The sequence below is a fragment of the Pan troglodytes genome, chromosome 10 (genome assembly GCF_028858775.2).
Source record: "Pan troglodytes isolate AG18354 chromosome 10, NHGRI_mPanTro3-v2.0_pri, whole genome shotgun sequence".
Lineage (NCBI taxonomy): Eukaryota > Metazoa > Chordata > Mammalia > Primates > Hominidae > Pan > Pan troglodytes.
This window is the reverse complement of record NC_072408.2, coordinates 75,920,504-75,944,286: the sequence shown is the minus strand read 5'-3', so window position 1 is coordinate 75,944,286 and position 23,783 is coordinate 75,920,504. Positions and strand designations below refer to the sequence as shown.

The window sequence follows — 23,783 nt, the reverse complement described above, 5'->3', positions numbered from 1 at the left end:
TTTATTGTCACCATTGGCAAGAGGAGAAGCTGAGAGTTCCCAGGTTTGGAGGACACCTTGGTGCGTCCTAAGAGACAGACGTAAAAGTTTACCTAATTGATACAAATGAAGACTATAGAAGACCTGCGTAGGAATCAAAGAATCAGTATGGAAGTAGAACTAGCAGCCAGGTCACAAACCAGAGAGTTACAAGTGTTGGCCTCACAGAGGATAAACAAATTGGTCAGCGTAGAAGTAGTGATCCAGGTCTAAGGGACAACTTAAACAATTTCTCTAAAACTGGGAGGAATTTTTGAGATGGTAGCCTCTGGAAGTTTCTGGCCAGGAACCTAAAGATCATGTTCATCTAATGTCTGCTCCCTACTTTCTTCCCCCGGCTTATTTATGAGAGAGATTAAGAGATCTGGTTTTATGATGTCTATGGGACCTCAAAGATGTCACCATTTGAAATCATTAGCTGCTGCTACTGAGCGCTAAATGTCTGGACCACCCTCAGACATTCTGTTTCCCTGAAAGCAAAAACTGTGTGTTTTAAAAAAAAATCTTTTCAGCTGTGACTCTCCCTAATATAATGCCTGATTGAAAGTAGATGCTTAATCCACAATTTTTTTTTTTTTGATGGAGTTTTGCTCTCGTTGCTGCCCAGGCTGGAGTGCAGTGGCACAATCTTGACTCACTGCAAGCTCCGCCTCCTGGGTTCAAGTGATTCTCCTGCCTCAGCCTCCTGAGTAGCTGGGATTACAGGCCGCTGCCACCATACCCAGCTAATTTTTTGTATTTTTAGTAGAGATGGGGTTTCATCATGTTGGCCAGGCTGGTCTTGAACTCCTGACCTCAGGTGATCCACCTGCCTTGGCCTCCCAAAGTGCTGGGATTACAGGCGTGAGCCATGGCACCCAGGCTTAATCCACATTTAAAAGTAAATGAATAAATCATTAAACCAGACCTGTGGGAGGCCTATAATTTGCTGAGATCTCACAAGGGTAATTTACTTATTCCTATCTTCATTCATCTCTCTCTTTATAATTATTATGGGCCAGGCATGATGGCTCATGCCTGTAACCCCAACACTTTGGGGGGCTGAGGTGGGGAGATCACATGTACCCAGGAGTTCAAGACCAGCCTGGGCAACATGGGGGGACCCCATCTCTACAGAAAATCAAAAGATTAGCTGGGCATGGTGGCACTTGCCTGTGATCCCAGCTACGTAGGAGGCTGAGGTGGGAGGATTGCTTGAGCCCAAGAGGTGGAGTCTGCAGTGAGCTGTGATCACACCACTGTAATCCAGCCTGGGTAATAACAGTGAGATTCTGTCTTAAAAAAAAAAATTAGTATTATGTTCTCTTCTACAAGGGATTTGAAAAAGCTTACAATACATTTGATCAAACATAAAATATAAATAATAAAGCCAGGATCATGAGAAACATACATTAGGAAAAAACAACAAGTGAATGGAATGAAATGAGATATACAAGCAATAGGGCTCCACATTATTTTCTAAGCTGAGCCACAGATTTGAATTTGAGTTTTCTGCTAAAAAAGCGAAAATAAAGGCTAATCGTGATTCTCTTGACTATAAAGGCAAAAGGCAAAACATTCTAGTTTCTCAAGTTTTTTTTTTTTTTTTTTTTTTTTTTGAGACAGAGTCTTACTCTCGCCCAGGATAGAGTACAGTGGCGCGATCTCAGCTCATTGCAACCTCTCCCTCTTGGGTTCAAGCGATCCTCCTGCCTCAGCCTCCCAAGTAGCTGGGATTACAGGCACTCGCCACCACGCCTAATTTTCATATTTCAGTAGAGATGGGGTTTTGCCCATGTTGGCCAGGTTGGTCTCGAACTCCTGACTTCAGGGGATCCACCTGCCTTGGCCTTCCGATGTGCTGGGATTACAGGGGTGAGCACCACTCCCTGCCTTAGTTTCTCAAGCTTTTATTGGAATTTAGCTCTAAAAGAAATTTCTAGTATGGAGTTTTATATCTGGGACATTGATGGATGTGGTAAACAGTGTCCTCAATGATATTTGTAAGAATATCCTGTAGCAAATGCAACGGAGCTTTCCTAAAGCTGTCTTGTAGCACGAAACCTGCAGCATAACCTACAGCCCAACTCACTGAGGGCAATTCTAACACAGACCAAGGAAGCATGGCTCGAGATGGAAACTTTCTAAAATTGTCATTAAATCAAAGAATACTTCTAGAAAATCCAGAGGAGTACAAGTCCTTCAAACACTTCTCCAGTGAGATCACCTCACTTAATGAGACCTTTGTATTAGTCCCTTCACATGCTGCTATGAAGAAATACCCGAGACTGGGTAATTTATAAAGGAAAGAGGTTTAATTGACTCAGAGTTCAGCATGGCTGGGGAGACCCCAGGAAACTTACAATTATGGCAGAAGGGGGAGCAAACATGTCCTTCTTTACATGGCAGCAGCAAGAAGAATGAGTGTCCAGTGAAGGGGGAAGCCCCTTATAAAACCATCAGGTCTTGTGAGAACTCACTATCACAAGAACAGGATGTGGGAAATCACCCCTATGATTTAATTATCTCCACCTGGTCCCTCCCACAACCTGTGGGGATTATGGGAACTACAATTCAAGATGAGATTTGGGTGGGGTCACAGCTAAACCATATCAACCTTTGATTAGGGTTCGGAGCAGATTGTTGGAGATTATACTCTATCAAGGCCTGAAGGGTGGTTGTTCTGTGTTGTTGCTTTAAGGTGGTAGTGTATATCTTAGTTAACAAATGGGATTTTTTACAAGTGATATGGATTGGTTGCGTCCCCACCCAAATCTCATCTCATAGCTCCCATAATTACCACGTGTTGTGTGGGGGGTACAGGGGTGAGGGGACCCAGTGGGAGATATTTGAAACATGGGGGCGGTTTCCCCCATACTGTTCTCGTGAGATCGGATGGTTTTTTAAGGGGAAACCCCTTTTGCTTGGCGCTCATTCTCTATTTGCCTGCTGCCATGTAAGATGTGTATTTTTGCCTTCCTGCCATGATTGTGAGGCCTCCCCAGCCATGTGGAACTGTGGGCCCATTAAACCTCTCTTTGTAAATTACTCAATCTCAGGTATGTCTTTATTAGCAGTGGGAAGACAGACTAATACAACAAGGTTTTATGAAACATAAGTCATCTAACCTTCTTTAGGATAAGTGGATGACTAGCGGTCTGTTCCCATTATCTATTGCTGCCTAGAAAACCACCCTAAAACCTAGTGGTTTAAACAACAGTGGTCATTATTATTATCTCTCATGGTTGTGGAGGTTGACAGGGCTCATCTAGGTAGTTCTTGCTCAGCTTTTCTCATGCAGTTACAGTCAGACAGCGGCTGGGGCTGGCATCATCTGAAGGCTTGCTTACTCACATGTCTGCTGCCAGGCTAGGAAGACTCAGTCAGCTGGGGGCTGGAACAACTGGCTCCTTGGACAACTCCATTTCTATGGAGTGTTTTCACATGGTCTCTCCAGCAGTCTGACTTTAGGATAACTGGACTTCCTACAAGGTGGCTCAGGACTCTAAAGGCGCATGTCCGAGAGAGACAGAGAGGGAATCAGATAGAAGTTATATTCTCTTTTATGAGCCATCCTTGGAAGTCGTGCACTTATACTACATTCTGTTCATTGAGGCATGCACAAATGTCTGCCCAGGTTCAAGCAAAGGGGATGTAATTCCAAGTGTTGATGGGGAAGTGGCAGGGTTAAGAAGAGCATGTAGGGCTAGAAATTCTGTTGCAGCCATTTTTGTAAAATACAATCTACCTGATTTCAAAGGTACACTGAAAGAGTTCCTGTAATCAAGGGATGATCATTCTAAAGGGCCTATTCTGGGCCCTCAATAAGTGAACAAATTCAAGTACCCCTAGTTTTCCATTCTAGAGCATGAATGAGGTGACTTAGCATGGAAGATTTTCAAAGAAATTTTTACCAATCACTCACGACAGATAGAAAAAGCCACAAAATGCTTCTAATTGTGAAAAGTTCAATTTTGAGCAACATTAAAACCATTCCTAGTTCATGCCTCCAGCAGAGGGAGATGAACCCAGGTCACCCAACAGTTTTCTACCATTCAAAGAGTGGTGAAAAAGAAAGTGTGGGGACATGGACAAAGCTTGAGGACATAGGCTAAGCAAAATAAACTAGGCACAAAAAGACAAATATTGTATGATTCCACTCATGAAGTATCCAAAGTAGTCAAAATCAAGGCCAGGCACAGTGGTTCATGCCTATAATCCCAGCTACTTGGGAGGCTGAGGCAGGATAATCACTTGAACCCGGGAGTTGGAGGTTGCAGTGAGCCAAGACCACACCACCGCACTCCAGCCTGGGCAACAGAGCGAGACTCTGTCTCAAAACAAAACAAAAAACAAAATAAAGTAGTCAAAATAATAGAAACACAAAGCAGAAAGGTGGTTACCAAGGGCTGGAGGTGGGAGGGGGAATTTGTGTCTAATGGGTATCGAGTTTCCGTGTTGCAAGATGAAAACATTCCAGAGATCTGTTGCACAACAATGTGAATATACTTAACACTATTGAACTGTACACTTAAAAATGGTTAAGATGGTAAATTTAATGTTATGTGTTTTTACTATTAAAAAAATCAGAAGAAGTGTGGGAGTCAGACTCACAGTCCTGCTTCAGGGCCCTCAATCTAGCTACCTGGTTTACTAGAAGGCAGATTAGTAAGGATGCAGATATTGACTCTTGCCAAGATGTTAAAATGCAGCTTTTGTACAAGAACCAGGCCAGGCGCAGTGGCTCATGCCTGTAATCCCAGCACTTTGCGGGGCGGAGGCAAGCGAATCACTTAAGGTCAGGAGTTCACCAGTCTGGCTAACAAGGTGAAACCCCGTCTCTACTAAAAATACAAAAATTAGCTGGGAACAGTGGTGGGCACCTGTAATCCCAGTGACTCCAGAGGCTGAGGCAGGAAAATTGCTCAGAATTGGTTAAACTCAGGAGGTTTGCAGTGAGCCGAGATTGCACCACAGCACTCCAGCTTGGGTGACAGAGCAAGACTCTGTCTCAAAATAAAAAATGAAGAACCAACTGGAAGTTAATACTGCGCTCAGGCAGCTTACCCTAGAGTCATTCTTGTCCAGAGTTAAAGGCAGAAGAGAAGTAAGTTAAAAACAGGAAAAACCAAGTCTATAATTCTCTAAGTTTTTTTAAAGTTAGGCCCATTTAATTTCAAGAAAAAGGTGAGGCAACTAACAATTATTCCTGATAAATTTTTCCATTAGGGAATAATGAAGTATCAGGACTTGAGACTGTTGAATCTTGTGTAAAATACTGACCCAGAAATCCTCAATCTGACATATTTTTAGGGAGAAATAGGCATTAAGTTTAAATGAAGTGTTTAACAAACAGATGGGTCTGTATTTTGGAGGAAGTCATTTAGAAGAGGCTTTGAATAATTTTGATAGGAGAAAGTCTTCACCTGATGCTTTATTTAAATTAAGCCTGCTAACCAAATAAAATGCATGAGAAGATATTTCTGGGTTCCAACCAGTGAAGACCTTAGGAGCCACATATTTCAATGTAGGCTTAAGATGACGATAGCAGGAAGGAAAGGAGGCCTCCCAGTTGTCAACCGAAATTCTGATTATTTGTGCTTACCATGGATAATTAAATTTCCAGATCTATCTTCACTATTGGCTCCAGCTGTTAAAAACTCAGGTCTCCCACAGTGCTCATGAAACTGAATTTTAAGTCATAGGTTTACATTTGAAGAGATCTGTCTGGTCCTTCTGCATTCCTTTTACATGTGTCCGTTCCGATTATTCCAATTCAAGTAGCAATCACAAGAGTCCCACCAGCCTCATGGGTAGATGTCCTGAGAATGTGCTCTGCAGATCCTTCTCCTTCATAGGGTCAGTGAGACAGGCACTGCAGGTAGATAGTATAGGAAGACTAAGATCCTGAGTTCTCAGGCCCCCCTAAAAAGCCTAAAAAAGTTTTTATGGTGATATAGAAAACCATAATAAGAAACATTTGTGCAGCCTCCAACATCTCCTTCTTTTTGTTTTTAAATTAATTGAGCAAGGCAATTGCAGGCTGTGCAGCCTTTAATTGCCAGTTGGCGATCCAGCTTCATTTTCCCTAGGCCTTATTCAAAATGGAGTTGCTCTGGTTTGAATGCTTCTTACATATTTCCCCCTTCCCTTTTACAAGAGGACCCTTAATCCTAAGGGTTGCAGAAGGATGAAGGTCCATCTTCTGCAACATCATGCTGAATAGGAACGATGATATTCCTGCCTAACTATTAGGGTCTCTTGTATTCAGGGTAGAGAGGAGCTCAGTCAAAGCATTGGTCCGTTAAGCATTGATTGTACCTCTGAGTTCCAGCAAAAGGTGAAACCCTGGTGCTCCAGCAGTTTCTCAGCTTTCTGTGTGGTTTTCTTGATCTGTCCCCATGTTATGGGGGTTGATGTCAGTGTGACTCCAGTTGGTCCTCGTTCCGTCTTCGCATTCAGATTCAACTGGCTTGTGGCTCATACTGGGGGAACCAGGTCCATGGTTGGAATCCATGGGTCCCTCCAGTCTCCTGTTCCATAGTCATACACATCTTGAGGGCACCCACACGCTTTGTTCATCTCCTGCAAAAACACAAGCATACCGTCGACCCCACGTTAGTAAATCTAGCGAAACAGAAGCAAAAGTCTTGTGTGGCTGTAGCCAGCAGGCACGTCATTGCTGAAGGATTTGTTCTACAAGCTGCAACTCAGCCTCTGCCTCTTAGTTAATTGCCATGGGGTAAAACTTTCCATTGATAACAAGAAACAGGCTCTTTCTGATTAACAGAAGACACAGAAAAAGCAAATCGAGGCTTATCCTTCTTGTAAACAATCCTCAAGATCTATTACCACGAAAGCCCAGTCTCTTGCTCCTATATCCATAAACCCACAAAAGTTTTCTTCAATCTACACTGCGCAAGTGGGTCTATGAGATACTATGGGTTGTGATAAATAAATCTCCCATGTAGTTGTACTTCCAAATCCCTGATCTCGTTTCTTCTTGCGTAGAGAAGGGTACAATTTATAGGGAATAAGCAACAACGAGCAATGCACTCTCCCGGTTCAAAAACCCAAAGATCTTATGGCATTACTACTACCTGAATTTCTCCTTCACAATCAAAATCAACAACTCCTGGGCCTGTAAGTTAAGACAGCTTTTACCAAAATCAGTCCCATGTATCTTGTTGGCAAAGATCCCCAAATGCCAGTGTGAATCTTAGTGAGTTTGTTTCTTTCAATTAACGTAATCTGTTCTCTAGCTAGGAGAGCTAATCCTGTGTTTCCAGGTGTTCCTGGGGAGAGGGAATCAATGCGCCTTTGGAAACCCACCCCTGAGATGGAGTTGTGGCCTGGATGGGGAATGTCCTCTTAGTTTGAAGTGCCCGGGTCTAGGCCCCCTTCTCGCTTCCCGACGGGGGGGGTGCCATTTTGATGAAATTTTGAGTGGCATTGATTAGCCCAATGGTTTCCTTTATTGCAAGGAGGGCAAAGTCCTGACACTTTTTCTGGTAAGAGGGGAACTGTATTACAAGATCTGTTTTTGCCAGAGGTCTGATGGCATTCTCTGTTGAAACCTCCAATTTTTCTACACTTATAACACTTTCCCACTTTAGGGCTTGACCCTTGGCTTCTTTTAGATCTGTCAGTTACCAAATTAGCCATTGCCTGAGTCAATACTGCAGAGCAATGAAGCTCATTTCCCACATCCTGACAAGCTCCGAGAAAACCTCTCAAGTCCTCTGTACATCTCACAGGTGCCAGTGCATGTCTACAATCCATGAAAGCCGAAGCTAAAGTTAGCCCTTCTGTAGCCACAAAAGATGGTACAAGCCAATTTCCATTCTCCCTTTCCTGTTCACCACTTTCAATAGGTGCTGTAGTTGGGGCAAAAAATTCGATTAAACCCCGAAATAATAACAAAAAGATGGTACATACCAAACTCCAAACAAAAAAGAAAAGAAATAACCAAATTCTTCCTCATGTTACCCTGATTCAAAAACTTCCTGTTCTTTGTACCTCTAGGGCACTGACCAGTACCTTTTTAGAGCACTGACCTTATGTTGCTGCTGGCAGACTTGTAACGGGGTATCTAGTTCATCTGGTTGGTTTTAGTTTTTTCTGGGCTTTAGTTTTTTATGTTCCAGCAGACCTTCCTCATTCAAGTCCCTATAGGACCCTGTCTGTCCCTGCAAATCTCTGCTAGTCTTTGCTAGTCTCTACTTTTGTACCTCTTTAGGGCACTGACCTTGTATTGCTAGTCTTTGCTAGTCTTTATCCCTATCTGTCCCTATGGCACCTGTTAGTTCCTACAAGTCCCTACCTATCCCCTAGCTGTCCCCTATCTATCTCTTCCTCATCTCCTATCTCTTCCTCATCTCCTATCTCTTCCTCATCTCCTATCTCTTCCTCATCTCTTATCTCTTCCTCATCTCCTATCTCTTCCTCATCTCTTCCTCATCTCCTATCTCTTCCTCATCTCCTATCTCTTCCTCATCTCCTATCTCTTCCTCATCTCTTCCTCATCTCCTATCTCTTCCTCATCTCCTCCTCATCTCCTATCTCTTCCTCATCTCCTCCTCATCTCCTATCTCTTCCTCATCTATCTCTTTCTCATCTCCTATCTCTTTTTCATCTCTTCCTCATCTCCTCTTTGTCATCTCTTCCTCATCTCCTATCTCTTTCTCATCTCTTCCTCATCTCCTATCTCTTTCTCATCTCTTCCTCATCTCCTATCTCTTTCTCATCTCTTCCTCATCTCCTATCTCTTTCTCATCTCTTCCTCATCTCCTGTCTCTTTCTCATCTCTTCCTCATCTCCTGTCTCTTTCTCATCTCTTCCTCATCTCCTATCTCTTTCTTATCTCCTATCTCTTTCTTATCTCCTATCTCTTTCTTATCTCTTATCTCTTATCTCTACTTATCTCTACTTGTCCTTGTAGGCCTCTTCAGGTCCCTTCAGGTCTCTTCAGGTCTCTGTCCCTGATAGTCCCTATTAGTCCCTGTTCAGGCGCCACTTGTGGCTGACTGCTACTACTACTACTTGAGACTATCATTACAGCAGTTACTACTGTTACTGCTTGAGACTGTCATTACAGGACTGAATGAAGGGACGAACATAGAAATGATAACAAAAAACAAAAGTAACTATTTTAAGGAAAGGCTAGCATGGGGAAGAAGAGAGCTTCCTGCTTCTAGTGAGCAAAGGCAGTCCCTGAGCTTCTACAGCCCTTTGTATTTATTGGGTAACAAGAGCAAGGAGGAGGAGGTAATGATTGGTCAGCTGCTTAATTGATCACAGGTTCATATTGTTACTGACAGGCTTCAATTATGCCTAATCATAAGAAACATTTGTGTGGCCTCCAACAAACCGGCTCTTACCTGCCTTATCCGTTATATCTTTGGTTGAGGTTTGTCCCTATGGTGTTAATTCTCCCTGTACTTTTGGGCTCTTCTGCATATGGGCTGAGGGAGCTCCTGCGGCTTCGGAGAAAAAAAACACAGAGCAGAATAACTGAGAGTTACAAGGCCACAAAGTGTGGGTCACTGGACACTGAGCTTGGGAACTGTTCAATTTAAGCTGAAATTAGAGGTGGGCTGAGGGGCTGTGCCAAAAAGAATCTTTTACATCCTATCTTTAGAGTAGGAGTTTTGTCCTAGCATTATGAGGCTTCATTATGGGTCCTCCAAAGTAGGGATCATAAAAGGATATATTGTAATCCTGTGTGACAGAACTGCTAGCTGCTAACCAAAATCCACATTCTTTTCTTCCTGGATATTCAGCTGGCTCATATTTCTCAGCCTCTCTTGCAATTAGGTGTGGCCAATGGACTGAGTTCCAATCAATGCAGTCTGAGCAGAAGCAATGTGCAGCACTACAGGCCTGGTCCACAACAATTCTCCTAGGCATACCTCTTTGTGTTCCTCTCCCTTTTGCTGGCTGGATGTTAATTCTCAGGTGACCTTAACCACATGCTGAAAATGGCAGAGCCTCTGCCACCCTGGGTCCTCCATTGATTGTGTGGAACAGACAATCCTCCCTCTTCCTCCTCCCACTTCTCCAGCCCCATCTCACCCATTTGGAGCTGACTTGTTCTGAGACCAAGAAATAGACTTCTGTGGTATTTGAGACAAAATATATTTTGAGGTTAATTTCTTATAGCAATAGCCTACCTTAACAAATATACCTAGCAAAACACCTTACCATTCCTCAGGCACAGACATTAAGCCTTAAGTATCTCTGAACTATACTATTTAGGAAAGATTTGAAAGTTTAAAAAGATAATTATAAACAATATGTGCATATGTTAAAAAAAAATCAAAAAGTCTAAAATCAAAGTAAAAGTCCCCTGTCTTCCTCTTTACCCATTTCAAGTACCACTCCCATTGGGTAACCACTTTTGACTATTTCTGTCTTTATTTTTCCCTAATTGTTACCTCTACATAATCTTCATTTCTTTTTTTCTTTTCTTTTCTTTTCTTTTTCTTATTTTTTTGAGACTGAATCTCACTCTGTTGTCCAGGCTGGAGTGCAGTGGCACGATCTCAGCTCACTGCAACCTCTGCCTCCCAGGTTCAAGCAATTCTTCAGCCTCAGCCTCCCGAGTAGCTGGGACTATGTGTGCCTGCCACCACACCAGGCTAATTTTTGTATTTTTAGTAGAGATGGGGTTTCACCATATTGGCCAGGCTGGTCTCGAACTCCTGACCTTGTGATCCACCCACCTCAGCCTCCCAAAGTGCTGGGATTACAGGCATGAGTCACCGTGCCCAGCCAATCTCCTCTATTTCTAATTTTACCCATGTTAAACAATATTTAGTGGCATCCAACTATGAAAAATGAGCAGTTAACAAAGACTTTTTTTATCCTAGTGTCTTAGTCCATTTGGGCCGCTACAATAGAATACCGCAAACTGGGTGGTTTGAACAACCCAGTTTCTCACTGCTCTGGAAACTGAGAAGTTCAAGATAAAGGTGCCAGAAGACTTACTTTGTGTCTGGTGAGGGCCTGCTTCCTGGTTCCTAGATGGTATTCTTCTCTTTGTGTCTTCACATGGCAGAAAGAAGATGAGAGAGCTCTCTTGGGTCCAGTTTAGAAGGTTACTAATCCCATTCATGAGGGCTTCATTCTAAATGCTTCCCAAGGGCCCCATCATCTCATACCATCCCATCAAAGATGAGAATTTCAACATATGATTTTGGGTTAATTGAATGGACTGCAACACATTCAGTTCTTTGCACCAAGGAAAATGAAAAAGAGTGTTAGGTGGAAGAAATTATGGTGGTGGTAGAAGGATATCACACTTTATAATTCTATGAAGGAGAACCAGTGTGATGTGGGCAAACAAAATTTTGAATCAATGTTGTGTGGAGTGTGGCTTCTACTACTCGTTTGCCAGGATGGGAGATTGTTGTGAGATGAAATAATGCATCTACAGGTGTTTTGCTATGGACTCATCCCTAGTGGCATAGTTGGGATATTTGTCCCCTTCAAGTCTCATTTGAAATGTGATTCCCAGTGTTGGCGGTGAGGCCTACTGGGAAGTGTTTGGGTCACAGGGGAGGATCCCTTATGAATGGCGTGGTACCCTCTCCCTAGCAATGAGCAAGTTCTTACTCTATTAGTTCATGCGAGATCTGATTGTTAAGAAGAATCTGGCACCACTTCTCTCGCTCTTGCTCCTTTTCTTACCATGTGACACACTGGTTCCCCTTGCCTTCTGCTGCAAGTGAAAGCTTCATGAAGCCTCATCAGAAGCCTGCCAGATGCTGATGGCATGCTTGTACAGCCTGCAGAAGCATAAGCCAAATAAACCACTTTTCTTTATCAATTACCCAGCCTCAAAGTATTCCTTTATAGCAATGCAAGATGGGTTAATACGCCTAGAAATACTTGTGTGGGTACATGAGGGAGCATGAGTGAGGGTAGAGAGGAAGATCAACATTTATTAAGCAGTACATCTCTCCTAGAAACTATGTAAGGTGCTTTGCAAACACTGTTTCTTTCCTTTCTGCAATGACCCAGGTAAGCTGAGTAAGGGAAGAGTTAGGGATGAATTATCACTTGTTACATACAGTAACAGGATGTCTGTCTACAAAGTCTATAGTCTTCACACACCACCATATTATTATACACGATGGATGCCAATTATTCTTACATCTGCTAAAATGTAGATTAAATTTAAGATACTTAAGGTCAAACTATTCTGGAGGGTAACCTCTAATGAGCAAAGTGTCTTGCACATTTACCACTAGAAACAGATCTTAGGTTACCGATAAAGCAATTCCACCTGAGCCAGCACCTCTTGTTCCAGCCAACAGAGGGCAGTGAGAGACGTAGCGTGCATTTAGAGTTAGAGCAAGGAAAGTCTTCTTAGAAACTAATGCCAAAGTCAAATTTGAATTGTTGTCAGCTTGTCAAAATGTTGGCCAGAAGCCCAGAAGTGTATAAAATTGTCCTTCTCAAATGATAGATCAATCAAAAACAACTTGAAAAGAATCCATCAGAGTCCTTGAAACATAAAATATAAATTCCATTTAATTTAGAAATAATCAGGCTATGCCTTTAGACACTTTACTCAACCATCAGGTATCAGCCATGAAAAGATTGTGGTCCTGTTGGCACGATGTTCCTATATGGGGAAAACAGCTCATTTTCTTATTCTCTGTATGATGTCCAGACTGATTCTTGTGCTGATTCATGTTACTAAACAAATGACATCATCTAAAATCTAAATCTAAATCATCTAAAACTGAATGTTATTCTTTAGTGAAAATCTCCTCCTTATAAATACTCCATCATAGAAGTTTTTAGATAGAAAAAAATAACAGAAACTCCTAACTTCTCAGTAATGGCAATTCCTAGGAAACATTAAATCATATGAATAAATCATGGAGGGAGCTTGCCTTAGATTGGATGTGCTACCACAGGCCAGAAGGTCAATATCAGGTTTTCAGACCTGGAAACACCACTTTTTTCCATTGCTGCTAGGACTGAGCTCTGATTTTTCAAATCTTGCCCACATTCCTATCTAAGGGGTCTGGGGCATCATGCCCTACAAACTATCAGTTCTCATCAGATGGGTTTTATTTAACCATGTATATTGTGACTTACTTTCCAATCTGACTTGGGCATAACAAGGAAGAAAATCAAAATATTTTACCCCAAAACATGTTTCTCTGCCGTATCTTGAAATGGCCTTGCAAAGCCGTTCTTTGTGGGGGAAAATCTGTATCTGTAAAGAATCTCTATTAACATAGCTAGATCTTTTTCTTCCAAGCCCTCCCAATCCTGAAAAGATTAACTAAAAGTCTTGCACCTTTTAAAGATCTGAATAGGAAACATTTGTCATCTATTGTCTCTAAGGGCAGCCACTATAAGACTTCAAAAGAACCTTGGTCTCCACAATCTTTTATCTTAACCTGATCATTTCCCTTCTATCACCCCAGGTCTTTGACAAACTCAACCAATTGTCAACGAGAAAATGTTTAAATTTACCTATAGACTGGAAGCACTGCCCTCCCAGCTTTGATTTGTCCCACCTTTATGAACCAAACCAATGTATTTCATAAATGTATTTGATTGATGTCTCATGCCTCCCTAAAATATATAAAACCAAGATGTACCCCAACCACCTTGGGCACATGTTCTCAGGAGCTCTTGAGGGCTGTGTTACAGGCCATGGTCACTCATCTTTGGCTCAGAATAAATCTCTAAAAATATTTTACAGAGTTTGACTCGTTTTGTCAACAGCTACTTGATCATAGAATTTAGATAAATTTTGATTAATTTTGAAATTAATCTCAAATGAGGGGGCAATGTAAGGGAGTGAATGGAAAGAAAAATAGGAAATAGGAATATACCAGAACATCATTCTGAGCTTCTTCCTCAAAAGTAAGCTTACCAGGATAGCAATTAGGAACCTCATTTTAAACAGATGTTAATTGCCAGAAAAATAAAATATCTGTAAATCAAAAATAAATTCCTAAGCCCCCTAACCAATTGAATGGACCCCTTCTCTTGGCCAACGGCATAAAGCAAACCTGAGGCCAGGCGTGGTGGGGCACGCCTGTCATCCCAGCACTTTGAGAAACTGAGGTGGATAGATCTCTTGAGCTCAAACTGTCTTGCTAAGATGTATAAAAACCATGCTGCAGCCTGACCACTTTGGGCATATGTTGTTAGGCTTTCCTGGGGCTATGTCACGGGCCATTGGTCACTCACATTTTACTCAGAATAAATATCTTCAAATATTTTACAGAGTTTGACTCTTTTTGTTGACACATCTGACATACAAATACATTTAATATTTAAAATAAATAATTGATTATTAATATGAATTTATTACTAAATAATAGTAAGAGAAATAGTGCTTATCAGAAATTTTCTTAGTTAAATACATACTTCTGTTTCACTTTTTCTGTATATGTTACCAGAAAAGGGTCCCGATCCAGACCCCAAGAGAGAGTTCTTGGATCTTGCACAAGAAAGAATTCGAGGCAAATCCATATGGTAAAGTGAAAGCAAGCTTACAAGAAAATAAAGGAATAAAGAATGGCTACTCCACAAACAGAGCAGCCCTGAGGGCTGCTGGTTGCCCATTTTTATGGTTATTTCTTGATTATATGCTAAACAAGGGGTGGATTATTCATGCCTCCCCTTTTAGACAGTATAGGGTAACTTCCTGATGTTGCCATGACATTTGTAAACTGTCATGGCACTGGTGGGAGTGTAGCAGTGAAGACAACCAGAAATCACTTTTGTCACCATCTTGGTTTTGGTGGGTTTTGGCCAGCTTCTTTACTATAATCTATTTCATCAGCAAGGTCTTTATGATCTGTATCTTGTAATGATCTCCTATTTCATTCTGTGACTTAGAATGCCCAGTCATCTGGGAATGCAGCCCAGTAGGTCTCAGCCTTATTTAACCCAGTCCCTATTCAAGATTAAGTTGCTCTGGTTCAAATGCCTCTCACATATATATTGCTGTATATATTTTTATATGTATTGACTTTTTCCTGATTGAGAATCCTTACTGACCCTAGGGGTTTGCATACTTATGAAGCAAAGGATAATGTCAGTTTTCAAATACTCAGAATTATTTTGCCTGATGGGCAAAACCCATCAGGAGGCAGTGAGGCAATTACTGAATTGTAAGGTGGTTAACAGACAAGGCCCTGTGTCATACGGACCTGGTTCTACTTCAGCTCTACTACCAATTTGCTAGCTATGTGACCATGGGCAAGTTACTTAGGCTCTCTGTGCGTTATTTACTGCATCTGAAAAATGAATATTATAATTAAATGCCCAGTTTATAGTGTGGTTTTGCCTGGAATATGGTAAGCACTTAATAAATACTAAGATTTGGTTTAAGTGTTAAAAATTATTTTTGAGGCCAGGCACGGTGGCTCATGCCTGTAATCCCAGCACTTTGGGAGTCCGAGGCAGGGGGATCACGAGGTCAGGAGATGGAGACCATCCTGGCTAACATGGTGAAACCCTGTCTCTACTAAAAATACAAAAAATTAGCTGGGCGTGGTGGTGGTCGCCTGTAGTCCTAGCCACTTGGGAGGCTGAGGCAGGAGAATGGCGTGAACCCGGGAGGTGGAGCTTGCAGTGAGCCGAGATCGCACCACTGCACTCCAGCCTGGACCACAGAGTGAGACTCCGTCTCAAAAAAAAAAATTATTTTTGAGTAAATGCCTAATAATTGTTAGCTACCATCATCATTATCTTTGGCCATAACTTCAGCAGATTTTATTTATTTATTTATTTATTTATTTATTGAGATGGATTTTCGCTCTTGTTGCCCAGGCTGGAGTACAATGGCACGATCTTGGCTCACCACAACCTCCGCCTCCCTGGTTCAAGCAATTCTCCTGTCTAAGCCTCCCAAGTAGCTGGGATTACAGGCATGTGCCACCTTGCCCAGCTAATTTTGTACTTTTAGTGGAGATGGGGTTTCTCCATGTTTGTCAGGCTGATCTTAAACTCCCGATTTCAGGTGATCTGCCCAGCTTGGCCTCCCAAAGTGCTGGAATTACAGGCGTCGGCCAATGTGCCTGGCCTATATTGTTTTTAACCAGCTATAGCTCCTCTAGTACCTGCATGTGCAAATCTGGGACTATCCACATTGTGATTTTTATTTGCGTTTTAAAATTTTATTATTTATTAATTTTTTTAGATGGAGTCTTGCTCTGTCACCCAGGCTGCAGTGCAGTGGTGCGATATTGGCTCACTGAAACCTCCGCCTCCCAGGTTCAAGGGATTCTCTGCCTCAGCCTCCCGAGTAGCCGGGATTATAGGCACCTGCCACCACATCTGGCTAATTTTTGTGTTTTTAGTAGAGATGGGGTTTCACCATCTTGGCCAGGCTGGCTTGAATTCCTGACTTCATGATCCACCTGCCTTGGCCTCCAGAAGGGCTGGGATTACAGATGTGACCCACTGTCCCTGGCCCACATCCTGATGTTTTTTCCTGCTCTATCTGTTTTATAGCATCTATCGTAATTAGTGGTTTTTGATGGGGACAATCATTGCAAACTGAAGATTATAAGAACATAAGCAGATTCACAGTTAAGACTACAAGTCGGAACATGGAAACAAGGAAGTAGGATAGCTACTTAAGACTGAATTTGGGACGTGGGTGTACATGGGAGAAAGAATTTGAATAAGTGGGAAGGGAAAAAAGAGTATGGAAATATCACCAGCCAAATATTTATACTGAATCCAGGATCCTTGATTACTGGAACTCAAGACAGGCAACCAACTGGACTTAAATCACTTAAATGGAGGGGTCTTTGTAAGCAGCTGCCATTCAACATATTCATCATTCCTAGACAACATGGCATGGGGATGAGGGGAAAGAAAGAAAAGATATTCATCAGCTGAGATTAGCATCTCAATCATTACGACAATGGAATTTAGAAGCAAGAAAGACTCTACAGAGAGTGATGAAGGTGTGAACACTGAATATCTGAGACAGGTCTCAGTTATTCTAGAAAGTTTATTTTGCCAAGGTTGAGGACACAAGCCTGTGGCATAGCCTCAGGAGGTCCTGACAACATGTGCCCAAGGTGGTTGGGGCACAGCTTGGTTTTATACATTTTAGGGAGACATGAGACCTCAACCAATATATATATACAAGATATACATTGGTTCTGTCCAGTAAGGTGGGACAATTCAAGCAGGGAGGGAGCTTCCACGTCATAGGTAAGTGAGAGAAAAATGGTTTCATTCTTTTGAGTTTCTGATTATCCTTTCCAAAGGAGGCAATCAGATATGCATTTATCTCAGTGAGCAGAGGGATGACTTTGAATAGAATGGGAGGCAGGTTTGCCCTAAGCAGTTCCCAGCTTGACTTTTCCCTTTAGCTTAGCGATTTGGTGACCCCAAGATGAGGCCAGTTTTCCCAAGAGGCTTTTATTGGCTCTGTAAGTCAAGTTTGTTTCTTTAAAGGAACCACACCTGTTTAGTCAAAGCCCTTGTAAAATAACCAGTTTCTCCAATTGTGTCCTGTTACAAATGAAAACAGATTCTTATTGCACTTATGCAAAAAACTATATTGCTGTAAGTTAAGAATACTTACAAATAGTTTCCAAATTCTGGAGAAATTGGGTGGAGAGAAATAAATGTGCTCCAAATTTTGTTCATAGAAGTACACCTAATTATTAAAAGCTGTCAATAGCTCAAAGAAAAGTTTCCTTGACACTGAAAAACAAAACAAATAATCAGCAATGTTTTAAGCAGAAAGTCAAAATGATTACTTTAGTCTTCTATTAGTTCAGTCCATGTAGTTAATTCCTCTTCTGCTTGATATTCATGAACATTTCAGCTCTCCATGAGTCCTGAAAGTTTTCCTCTATTCTGATGTCACAATCTACAAAGTTATCAGAAACCTGCATTCAAGAGAGCCTGTTAGAGTTCTATAGCTGATTATAAAACTACCTTCTAAAGAGGACCAAAACAAGACAATTGTCTATGGATGACAAAAAGCTTTAAGGTAGTCATAGTCAAAGACACAATTGACAAGAAAATGTGTTACCTCTGTGGCACAAATAATTTAATGTAACAATTATAATTATTACTGATAATGTACACAAAGTCATATCAGAATTATAGGAGTTTCCCATAATTTTGGAACACATAACAATAACATATTTATACAAATACAGCCCAAAGAAAACCAAACACCATTTCATATTTAACAATGCTTTCTGTATAGTTTTTAGGCCAAATAAGCCAAATATGTCATCTTTGGACTTTGGGGAAGCTAATATTTTAAGGATTAATTAGGTAGGAAAAAGACATAATTTATGATTTGATTCTGGAAAGCTTGTCAAATATCAGGTTTAAAACACTTGATATCACAAAATAGGTTTTTGTGATACTTATTTTACAAAATGTAAAACAAGTCATTCATTTAACCAAAGTGATAACTCAAGGATTTCAAGAAAGGCTTCATTCTTCAAGAAAAACTTTCATTCTTTGAAAGAGGAGACTTAATTTTCTAAACAATAAGTCCTAATAAAAACACCATGAAGCCAATTCAATTTGTTTTCCAAAAGTTTATAAACAATCTATAAAATTTTAATCTTGACCATAAGATGTAACTTCCATAAGCCTTTTATAAACTTTATAACCTTTATTAAGGAGTGGGTTAATACTTCAGGAAAACCTTGTTAATCTGCCACAGGGGGCCTATATGCTGGTCTTGCATCAGTGTGCCTTTGGCATTAATGTTTAATTTACAGAGAAACAGAACTTATTTTATCTCTAAAAATTTGCCCTTACAATCTCACACACCTACCTCTTCTGCAATAGTCCCTGGGCCTTGAGGAGTTAAATAGCTTTAATGTCTGGCATTGTGCCTCAGGAATGCAGTTTATTTTGATTGCCATCTTCTACTGGGCCTGAAAATGAGGCTTAAATTGCTGTCAGTGTTCAAGATTTAGCAGGACTTGGCGTCCTTTTTAGACCCAGGAGTGAAAGCCCTGTGACTCAATGTCACAAGGACTTTAAAAGCACATATAGAAAGATACATGAATGTACAACCTTAATTTAAGGAAATGTTTTTAATCTCAATTTTTTTCTAAGCAAACCAAAACTTAATAATAATGGCATAGGAACTATTTTGATAAAATGTATAATCTGTTAGGTCAGTTACCAAAAGACAAAAGAAAAGACCTTCTGAAGTGCACAGAATATTATGTTGGAGGAAAACATTTCCTTTAGACCTTTAAGAAAACATTGTTAGCATCAGGCCACAACAAACAGAACTTGAGGGAAAAAAAGCTTATATGGGCTTAAAATGAGTTGAAGGAGAGTGTTATTATTTCATGCCTTTTGAAAGGGGAGAGCAAACCAAAAATAGTTTTGATGAAATAAAAGTTGAACTTTGGGTTAAAAAAATTAATATCTCCTGTAATTTATTAAGAGTAAATCAGTCCCTTAAGAAAATTTTATTGTTCTAATCAATTCCTTAGTGTATACTTTTTTAATGTCCAACCAAATCTCTAGAAATACCATTATAATTTCCCTTTAATTACAGACAACTTGATCATAGAAAAGTTTTTTAAAAAAAATAAATCCTCTTATGGTGACTTACACAGATCATTCATGACATGCTTGGACTTTCTGGTTTGTCCTGAACATCCCTCTTTCTTAAATAACTGGTCATTTTATTCTAGGACTAAATTTACCATACGAGATTCTTTCTCATATAAAATTATTTTTCTTTAAGCTTTCTTACCAGAAAATACCTCTTTATTTTTATAATGTTCTTTATTCTCTCTTATTTCCTAGTTCCTTTTACCTTGTTTCAATATAACTTTTAAATAAGCTTTGAATTAGACAAAAATTGTTCACCTTTTTAAAAAGAACACTTTTTTTCTTAGAAAGAATGTTTTCACTGGCCAGGAAGCACTTTGGGAGGCTGAGGCAGGTGGATCACAAAGTCAGGAGATCGAGACCATCCTGGCTAACATGGTGAAACCCCATCTCTACTAAAAATACAAAAAATTAGCCAAGTGTGGTGGCAGGCGCCTGTAGTCTCAGCTACTCGGGAGGCTGAGGCAGGAGAATGGCTTGAACCTGGGAGGTGGAGCTTGCAGTGAGCCAAGACCACAGCGCTGCATTCCAGCCTGGGTAACAGAGCAAGACTCTGTCTCAAAAAAAAAAAAAAGAAAGAATGTTTTCCTACAATGTATTTTTATTGGAAAATACTCAAATAATAAAATATCTATTATTTAATTGAATATAACTTTATATTCTAAATTATGACAAGTTTGTCTACATGTATTTATCCCATTACATTTAGCTAATTATTTTAATCATTTATCTAGATTATTTATGCAAACTGTGATAGTCAACATTTAAAGTTATGAAACTCATCATTGCAAAATTGTAACTGAGACAGTGAAAAAGATATAACCTAACTGACTCCATCTTGCTTCTAACCTCCAAGCTGTTCTTGTTCATTCCTGGGTGTAGGCTGGGCTAACTTTAGGAGTAACTTTGTTTATAGTTTAGCTTTGAAACAAAGACAATAACAGTTCTTTCCCAAAACAACCTCTTTACTGCCTGTGGACTACACTGCCTAAAACCACAAGATTAGAAGTTATGGTAATTTTACTAAATAATTCAAGACACAGCTATTTTCATTAAACCAATATCAATGTCTTATTTATTAAAAATTACACAAGCAAAGATCATTCTGTTTTGGGTTGGTTTTATAGATTTGTAACCCTTATGCCAAATTTTGATACATTATAGTATTTGGCAGGGATAAGTATGAAATTGCTTGACCAATAAATGCAAACAAAAATGTATGCTGGCAATTCTTAAGACATTTTAAAATATTACTTTACCAATAATTTTAAAGCTAGCTTATTTATTAAAGATTTTACTTAAGTCACATAAACTTGAAAAAGCATTTGACTAGTCTTTTTTCTGATTAAGTATTTGTTTTAAGTGCTTTTATTTTTCTTTAAGCCAATTAACTAGAGCTATTTTATATATTTTTAGTAGTGAAGTACTGTGTACACAACACATAAATGCATACTGATAGAAGCACATCTTGTAGTTTCCTAAGACCTCCTTTTTTTCCCTGTCTTAGACTTACAAACTCTTGATAACCTATTTCATTACCCTGGCAGTTGTCAGCTAAATAGCCTTAAATCTGAATATTGAAGAAACAACCCTTGGATGAAAAATCAGATAGCAAAATGTACATCTCAAGGTACAGAGAGAAAAAGTCTAGTGATGCTAGAGGGAGATTAAAGATGGATGTAAAATCAAACATAAAATTATAGACATCTATCATAGGATTGTATGAGGAGAGCAATTTTTTTATTTTATTTTATTTTATTATTTTATTTTATTTTATTTTATTTTATTTTTTTAGAGGAAGTCTTGCTCTGTTGCCCAGGCTGGAGTACAGTGGTGCTATCTCAGCTCACTGCAACGTTCTCCACCTGGGTTCAAGCGATTCTCCTGCTTCAGCCTCCTGAGTAGCTGGGATTACAGGTGCGCCCCACCACGCCAGGCTAATTTTTGTATTTTTAGTAGAGATGGGGTTTCACCACGTTGGTCAGGCTGGTCTCAAACTCCTGACCTCATGATCCACCTGCCTTGGCCTCCCAAAGTGCTGGGATTACAGGCATGAGCTATCATGCCTGGCTAGGACCACCTATCTTTTAACTAGATCTCTGAGCACTGGAGAGAGCCCATATGCAATCCTAGGTATCCAAAAAGGCTAGACCATGTGATGCTTTTACAGTGTACTTTTACAGTGTACAAAAACACTTCTAAATGTCTAAACTACACTCTTCCTTAAGAACCCAAGAATAGCAAGGCTGGGTGCAGTGGTTCATGCCTGTAATCCCAGCACTTTGGGAGGCCAAGGCAAGAGGATCACTTGAGTTCAGGAGTTCGAGACAAGCCTGGCCAACATGATGAAACCCCATCTCTACTAAAAATACAAAAATTAGCTGAGTGTAGTGGCATGCGCCTGTAATCCCAGCTACTGAGAAGGTTGAGGCAGGAGAATCGCTTGAACCCGGGAGGCAGAGGTTGCAGTGAGCCAAGTCATGCCACTGCACTCCAGCCTGGGCAACAGAGCAAGACTCCATCTCAAAAAAAAAAAAGACCCCAAGAGTAGCCTCTGTTGCAATAACTATTTTAGCCAGTAAATCAGGTAAGCAAGCAGTTTAAGAGCTGAGACGATCTTTTCTGTTTACACTCTTGGGTTTCCATGAAGAAAAACAGAGGTTTCTCCCCAAAAAGGAACCTGAAACCTTCTCCAGCTTCTTTAAGTCACCCTTTGCTGACTCTCTTTTCGGACTCAGCCCGCTTGCACCCAGGTGATTAAAAAGCTTTATTGCTCACACAAAGCCTGTTTGGTGGTCTCTTCACACAGATGCGCATGACACCTTCCTTCATCATGGAAGCAGAAAAATCTTGCCTTCCTTGTGTTGGAAGCAAGTAAAATTTCAAAACAAGGAGTCATACAGCAAAATAAACTTTAGATCTTGACCAAATTTTGGAGGATCAGGGATTCTCTGAGGTGGTTGCTTCCAGGCCACAGCAAATTGTCTGATTGGTTTGAGCCATAAAGGTAGCTCAAGCTGGTACCAAGCACCAATAGGAGATTTGTCAAAGGTCAGGGGCACCTCCACTCAGAATCCCTTTGTGGTTACCAAAATGTGAACCCTGAATATCTGAGACAGGTCTCAGTTATTCTAGAAAGTTTATTTTGGCAAGGTTGAGGATACACACCCGTGACATAGCCTCAGGATATCCTGAAAATGTGCCCAAGGTGGTTGGGGCATAGCTTGGTTTTATACATTTTAGGGAGACATGAGACATCAATCAATATATGTAAGATGTACATCTCACATAAGGTGGGACAACTGAAGCAGGGAGGGGGCTTCCAGGTCTTAGGTAAGTGAGAGACAAATGATTGCATTCTTCTGAGTTTCTGGTTATCCTTTCCAAAGAAGGCAATCAGCTATGCATTTATCTTAGTGAGCAGAGGGATGACTTTGAATAGAATGGGAGGCAGGTTTGCCCTAAGCAGTTCCCAGTTTGACCTTTCCCTTTAACTTAGTGATTTGGAGACCCCAATATTTATTTTCCTTTCACAAAAGAAATGAAAATATTTTACCCAAAATATATTTATTTGACATATTTTGAAATGGTCCTGCAAGCCTATTTTTTCATGGGGGAAATTTGCAACTATAGAGAGTCTCCATTAATGTAGCTGGCCTTCCCTTTCTAGGCCTTTCCAGGACCTAGGAGAGATCAGCTGAGAGACTGACACCTTTAAAAGTCTGAAAAGAAACATTCATCATTTTTTCTCTGTGAGGGCTACTACTTGTGAGGTTTCATCTACATAAGGAGACCCCCTATGCTAGCCAAGCCTCTTCCTTTCTCCCACTCATAACCTGTCTTGCCACTAAAACCTGATTTACCAACATGACCTGTTTGGGCCATGCTCTGAGCCTGCATCCTTTCTACAATTTCAAGATGATACTAGATTCTGTATCTCACTGGAGTGTCGGGTCTTCATTCTGAAGGCTTCTGTGTATACACATGAAATAAACTTGTATGCCTTTTCTCCTATTTAATCAATCTGCTTCATGTCAGTGATTTTCAGTGAACTTCCATGGGGCCAAAAGCCTGCGGAGGTATGACAAAGCATTTTATTTGGGAGTAATTGGGAAAAGGAGAAACTATAGGAAACTCAGGCAGATACAAGAATTTAA

The 23,783-nt window shown here is 40.5% G+C and overlaps 1 long non-coding RNA gene across 2 annotated transcripts; it reads right to left on the bottom strand.

Annotated features, from left to right (window-relative positions):
- Window positions 1-1,914: 1,914 nt before the first annotated feature.
- Window positions 1,915-17,885, bottom strand: LOC107967770 (uncharacterized). Of its 2 annotated transcripts, XR_001708486.3 has the most exons (7): window positions 17,606-17,885; window positions 11,710-11,807; window positions 11,008-11,064; window positions 9,399-9,500; window positions 6,340-6,603; window positions 5,624-5,893; window positions 1,915-3,523 (listed from the first exon to the last, which is right to left on the bottom strand). It is a non-coding gene; the product is annotated as an uncharacterized LOC107967770 (long non-coding RNA). The 2 variants fall into 2 exon arrangements; XR_001708485.2 differs by lacking the exon at window positions 1,915-3,523 and having other exon boundaries at window positions 5,433-5,893; window positions 17,606-17,840.
- Between the last annotated feature and the right edge of the window lie 5,898 nt (window positions 17,886-23,783).